The sequence below is a fragment of the Cnephaeus nilssonii genome (genome assembly GCF_951640355.1).
Source record: "Cnephaeus nilssonii genome assembly, chromosome: 3".
NCBI classification, from domain to species: Eukaryota; Metazoa; Chordata; class Mammalia; order Chiroptera; family Vespertilionidae; genus Cnephaeus; species Cnephaeus nilssonii.
Window position 1 is genome coordinate 2,235,309 of NC_137074.1, and position 6,000 is coordinate 2,241,308.

Sequence of the window (6,000 nt, forward strand, 5' to 3'; positions counted from 1 at the left end):
AGGCAGGGCGGGCTGTTGGCTTTTAAAGTGTAATTTCATCAAGTCGACATCAATGGGCGGAGAGAAGTAAATTATAGCACAGGCCACAGGCCCAGCACTTCCCTCAGGCCCCCAGAGACACTTCCAGACCGTGCCCCGCGTGCCCACAGGGCATCGCTCCTGTCGCTACCAAGCGGAGACAGCCCAGATGTTCACCCGCTGACGGAGGACACGTAACTGTGGCTTATCCACACTATGCACGTTATTTGGCAAGAAAAATGACACCTTACAAAATAGATGACGCTTGGAAACACTGTGCTAAGGGAAAGAAGTCAGCTACAAAGGTCAACACATCGTGTGCTTCCATTGTTAGGAAATGTCAAAAATAGACAAATCTGTGAAGACAGACAGGTGTTTAGCGGTTGCCTAGGGCCGAGGGGGGGTTTGGGAGGGCGATGATCTAGGTGCTGGTTGCACAGCTCTGTGAATGCACTGAAGCCACCGCGCTGTATGCTGTGAGTGACTTCTATGGTTTGTGCGTTTTATTTTAATATATAAAAGGCTAAGTGACCGACAGTCTGTTCGTCCGACTGACTGACCGGCCGGTACATATGACACGCACTGGAAATTTATAAATAAACGTTGACTTGCGCATGCATGATACATATAAAGCTCTCGATCGTGAATTTGGTTGACACTTCTATTATAAAGGGCGAATAGCGATATTAAAATATCTCTTCTAATTAATTTCCTTTCAATGTGCACGAATCCGTGCACCGAGCCACTGGTATTTTAATAATATAGGCACATGATGGAATATGATGCAGCTGTGAAAAAGAATGAGGAAGCTGTTTGTGCACTGATGTGTAAAGCTCTCCAGGATGTGCTGTTCGACACACACAGCACAGAAGAGAGTGTGTTCCCTCACGTAAGACAGTGGTTGGCAAACTCATTCGTCCACAGAGCCAAATATCAACAGGACAACGATTGAAATTTCTTTTGAGAGACAAATTTTTTAAACTTAAACTTCTTCTAACGCCACTTCTTCAAAATAGACTCGCCCAGGCCGTGGTATTTTGTGGAAGAGCCACACTCAAGGGGCCAAAGAGCCGCATGTGGCTCGCGAGCCGCAGTTTGCCGACCACGGACGTAAGAGGTGGGGAGACCATCACATCGGCCTGATCTTGCTCGTACAGGCATCGAGAACCACGCGGGGAGCCACCGGAGGAGCCCGGGGTACAGGCACGGAGAAGCCACCGGAGGAGCCCGGGGTACAGGCACGGAGAAGCCACGGGAAGGAGCCCGAGGAAGCCAGGGCAGAGCGTAGGGGAGGAGGGAAGTGGGCGATGGCGGCGGGAGGGAGGGAGAATTCTCACTCTGTTCCTTACACTTTAAGGAGCTTTAACTCCGTGTTGGGTTTGCTATTGGATAATAAGTGCATCCGCTGATTAAATGTAAACCTGTGTCCAAGTGCTGTTAGCCTCCTGCTGTCTCCTGCCTGGAGGCGGGCCATGGCCTGGGGCTCTGCCTCAGACACAGGGATTCCCAGCCTGTGCGGTGAGAGGGGGCAGGACAGGCCCGGGTCATGCAGGGCGAACGGCTGGGGGTCAGGGCTCCGGTCCAGCGGTGCCCTCACTGTGCCCCTGGGCAACGCCCTGCCCTCTGTGACCGCAGCTCCTCACCTGTGAGGCGGGGGAGGCAGGGACCCGCCCCCGGTCCCAGGAGGCAGCGCCTGGGGACAGGGAGGGGCGCGGCAGCTGGTGCCCACGGCGAGGCTTCAGAGGAGAGTCACCTGCGCCGTCACAGGGAGGCGTCCAGCTCGGCTCCGGAAACGGGGGCCCAGGGGAGGTGGCCTTCGTCCCCCTGTTCAGGGCACTCGGTCAGGAAAACCCTGTGTCAGGGTGTCCCCCGGGGCTGCTGCCCACGCCCTGCAGGACAGCCGTGGTGCCCACGACAGGCAGGGCTGCTCTGGGGCTCTGAGCGGGACGTGCCCGTCACACAGCCCCGGGGCCAGCGCTGCTCTCCGCCACCGCCTGCACGTCCCCCCCAAGCCGGCCCGGGTCCCCGAACTCTGCCGTCACCGGCCCTGCAGGTGAGCTGTGGACCGTCCCCGCCCAGGCGTATCCGTGGCCTCATACTAAGGTGTTAAAGGTCAGGACAATGGTCCCTGCCGGCGTGGCTCAGGGGTTAGAGCGTCAGGCCACACACCGAAGGGTCACGGGTTCTATTCCAGGTTCAATCCTCCTGGTGTGTGGGAGGCAGCCAACTGATGTGTCTCACATTGATGCTTCTCTCTTTCTCCCTCTGCATCCCTCTCTCCTTCTCCTTCTATTCCTCCCTTCCACTCTCTCTAAAAAGCAATGGAAAAAATACCATCAAGTAAGAATTTCTTAAAAAGTCAGGATAATGGATGTCGCTCAGTGGAGGGTGAGTGATGGGGGCGGAGGTGGGGCGGCTCACAGAACTGAGCGCTTAGCTGCGGTCACTCTCCGCCTCGTCGCCTCCTCCACGCGACCCTCGCCCGCTGTCTAACACCCAGAGCCCCGATGGTGGAGGGAAGACAGTTCAAGGTTTATGTAGACCATGCAAACGCTCTTCTTCAAGGGGTGTTCTCTTCCGTCTAGACAAGTGCCCTGACCCTGGAGGGGTGGCGCAGCCCGCGGGCACAGGCAGGGCAGCCGCTGGCCCCACGCAGAGTGGCCGCGCCACCCGCCCTCCCAGTGCTTACACAACAGAGGTGAGCAGCCTGTGCCGGGGCCAGGACGGCCTTCCTCCGGGTGCCTCCCGCCGGGCCTCGGGCCGTCCAGCCGCCCACCGCCGGGCCAGGCCGGTGACGCCGGGGACGGCGCTGCAGGGCCAGGGCTGCTGCGTTCCTTTTGTGCGTTTGGTCCGCTGACGAGCAGGGAGCTTCGAGGACGTGGAAACGGGGAGCAAAGGTGGCGACGATGTGGGTTTGACTTCCCCCCAAAAGAGGAAAACAAAAGAGAAGCGAGTGCATTGAAGAAAATGTCAGAATCACATGCCTGTAGCCGGCCCGTGTGGCTCGGGGTTAAATATCGACCTATGAGCCAGGAGGTCAGGGTTCAATTCCCGGTCAGGGCACAGGCCCGGGTTGCAGGCTCCATCCCCAGTGGGGGGCTGCGGCAGGCAGCTGATCAGTGATTCTCTCTCATCACTGATGTTTCTCTCTCTCCCTTCCTCTCTCTGAAATAAATAAATAATAAATAATAAATAAATAAACAAATATAAAATAATTCATTTGCAGCAAAAACAAAAGGCTTATTAACAGACTCAAGAAGCAAATAAAGGACGAACTGGGGGAAATAATTTGCAACACAAATGACAAAACGACACATTCCTTAACATCGCAAAGGCTTTAGCACTAAGAAACAGGGCAGCACCTTGGCCGAAAAACGGCCCCAATTCAGGAAAAACTAGTCACAGAAAAGGAAGCGCGAATGTGTTTAAAACATCAAAACATGCCCCTTCTCACGCACGGGGATCCCAGTGCACTAAGTGACTCAGAGCACTCATTTCCTGCTGCTGACCCAGAGGCCACCTGTGAAATGGGTCTCTGCAGCCTTCACCCAGTTCCCGAAGCTGTCAGAACGGCCCGGACACGGGGACAGCCCACAGAGGTCAGTTCCTGCGAACCTGTCACAGCCTCCTGCCCGCCAGTCATCCAGGCGTGCGGGGGGTTGTGTGTGCGAGCCGTTTCCGGGACACACGTGCCGGGCTGTCACTGCCCCATTGTAACCGTGAAAGGCGGAAGCCGTCTGAGGTCCAGCGAGAGCTGGCCACAGCCAGCACGGGGACCACGCCGCGGGTCCTCTGCACGTTGGAAGGACGGCGGCGGCGTCTGCGCACCAGCAGGCCCATCGGCCCCGTGCTGTTCAGCAGGGACAACCAAGCACGGTGCGGCGTGCTGCGTGCTGAGTACCCCGTGTGTAAAAGCCGGGCGCCCTGTACACGCAGAGACCACCTCTGACAGGAGCCTCAGACCCTCTGTCTCCTGGGGGCAGCGGCCCCGTAACAATCTGTTCTTTTCTTTGCCAGCGTCTACTACCCACTGAGAGGCAAATCCAGTTTTTTGAGTTGGCAAGGAATCGGTGTTTGAAATCCTTGCTTCCGGGCCTTTTAGGTCCCATCCCCCAGGTTGGTCCCCCACCCCCACCCCCTTAGCATCTTCTGGTAGGAGGTTCATCCTGTTGTTAGAGAAACAGCCTGCGGGACAAATGAGGTGTGAACACTGCACCTGTGGCTGCCCCACGTTTAACAAAACAAACAAAGCCCTTGGAGATTCAGTCACTCGTCCTCCCCGTCCCTGACCAGGGATTCCGTAGGCGTCTGACGCACAGCAGCACCTGGCCGCCCCCAGGGCCTCGGGGAGCCGCCTGGAGGATCCTCCGGCTGCAGGGCTCCGTGGTACCCGTGGATGCTCTGCCCCCTGGTGGCCAGGGGGTCACCGCGCGGAGCTGCCCGGGGATTCCCGGTGTCCAGGCGGAGGGCTTTCCATAGAGGGCGCTGATGAGACAGCCATGCGTGTATGATGGGGCCGCACGGGTTTTCTAGCATCACAATGGTTAGTCCCGGGTTTTACACGCACACACACAAAAGCACAAAAAACAAAGCTTGTAAAGTGCATCAATATGGGCCTAATGATCGTTATTGATTTTTAAAAATCCGGACTCTGACGTCTGTACCTAACCAATAACACTCCCGCCCAGACACAGGGAGCGCTTGTCGGCCGCCTGCCTGTCTGACTTCACAGCGAGTCTCCGTGTTTCTCAGCCTCTTCCCTGGGAAGCCTCTGGGGTCCTGCGCCTGTCTCACCATTCCCCCACTAACTGCTCTGCCAGCACGGAGCGTGAGGTCTGTTCCCTCTTGGCCCCGACGGGCCGGCCGTGCGGACAAAGCCGAGGGCCAGAGCGTGCAGGAAGCCCCAGGGGAGAAAAGTCGCAGTTGGGGTGATCGTAGCAGCTTCCGTTTGGTGAGAACCAGTGCCACTGGGCCCGTGCGGGGCGCCCGCTCGGGACCTGGCATCGCTCCAAACCGTCGGCCCAGAATCCCTGTACCGGGCTGGGTCCACCCAGAACCCCAACGGGAGTGTGGGGCTGCCGACACCTCGGTTCTGGACTTCGGGCTTCCAGAGCTGGTGAGACTAGATCTGGGCTGTGTCAGCCCCTGGTTCTGCGGGAAACGGTTCTGGCAGCCACAGGGAACAACACCACCCCTCACTAATTCTCACTCCAAACGGTGCAGACAGAGCCGGACACCGGCTCTTCCCTGCGGGTCCCGGAACCCCGAGAGCAGGCACGTTCTCGGTGCTTCCTGCCGCCTTCAGGCCTTTCGAGGCCAAGTGAGTCCCGAGCCCCGCCTTGTCCTGGGGAGCCTTCCAGGCCTGGGGTGAGCCCTGCCCCGCCAGCTTGCCTCCTGCAGTGAGTCTTTGCAACTAGACAGCAGCTGGTTTCGGGTGAGAGACACAGGGGTGGGCGAGCGGGCAGGGCAGTGGGGGACAGGGACCCAACCCCATTCACTGTGCGTGAGTGGTAGGGCTAGGGTTAGGGTTTAGGGTTATGGTTAGGATTAGGGTTTAGGGTAGAGTTCTGGTTATAGTTTAGGGTTAGGGTTAGGGCTGAGGGATAGGGTTGGGTTATGGGTTATGGTTAGCGTTAAGGTTATGGTTATAGTTAGGGTTAGGTTTTAGGGCTAGGGTTAGAGTTAGGTTTATGGGTTATAGTTAGGGTTAGAGTTAGGATTATGGTTAGGGGTTAAGAATTAGGGTTAGAGTTAGACATAGAGTTATGGGTAGAGGCAAAGGTAGGCATAGGTGCAGGATATGGGTTAGGTTAGGTTAGGGTTAAAGCTCCTCCCTGTGGCAAATAGGGAATTCATCATCTCCTACAACGGGTTAGCTTCCTGTTGTCTTGTTCTGTATCCACCTGATTCTGAAAGGTCTTCAGAAGCGATGAAATCACTCCACTGATTCACTATGGGTGCTTCTGACCCCACCCACAGTAG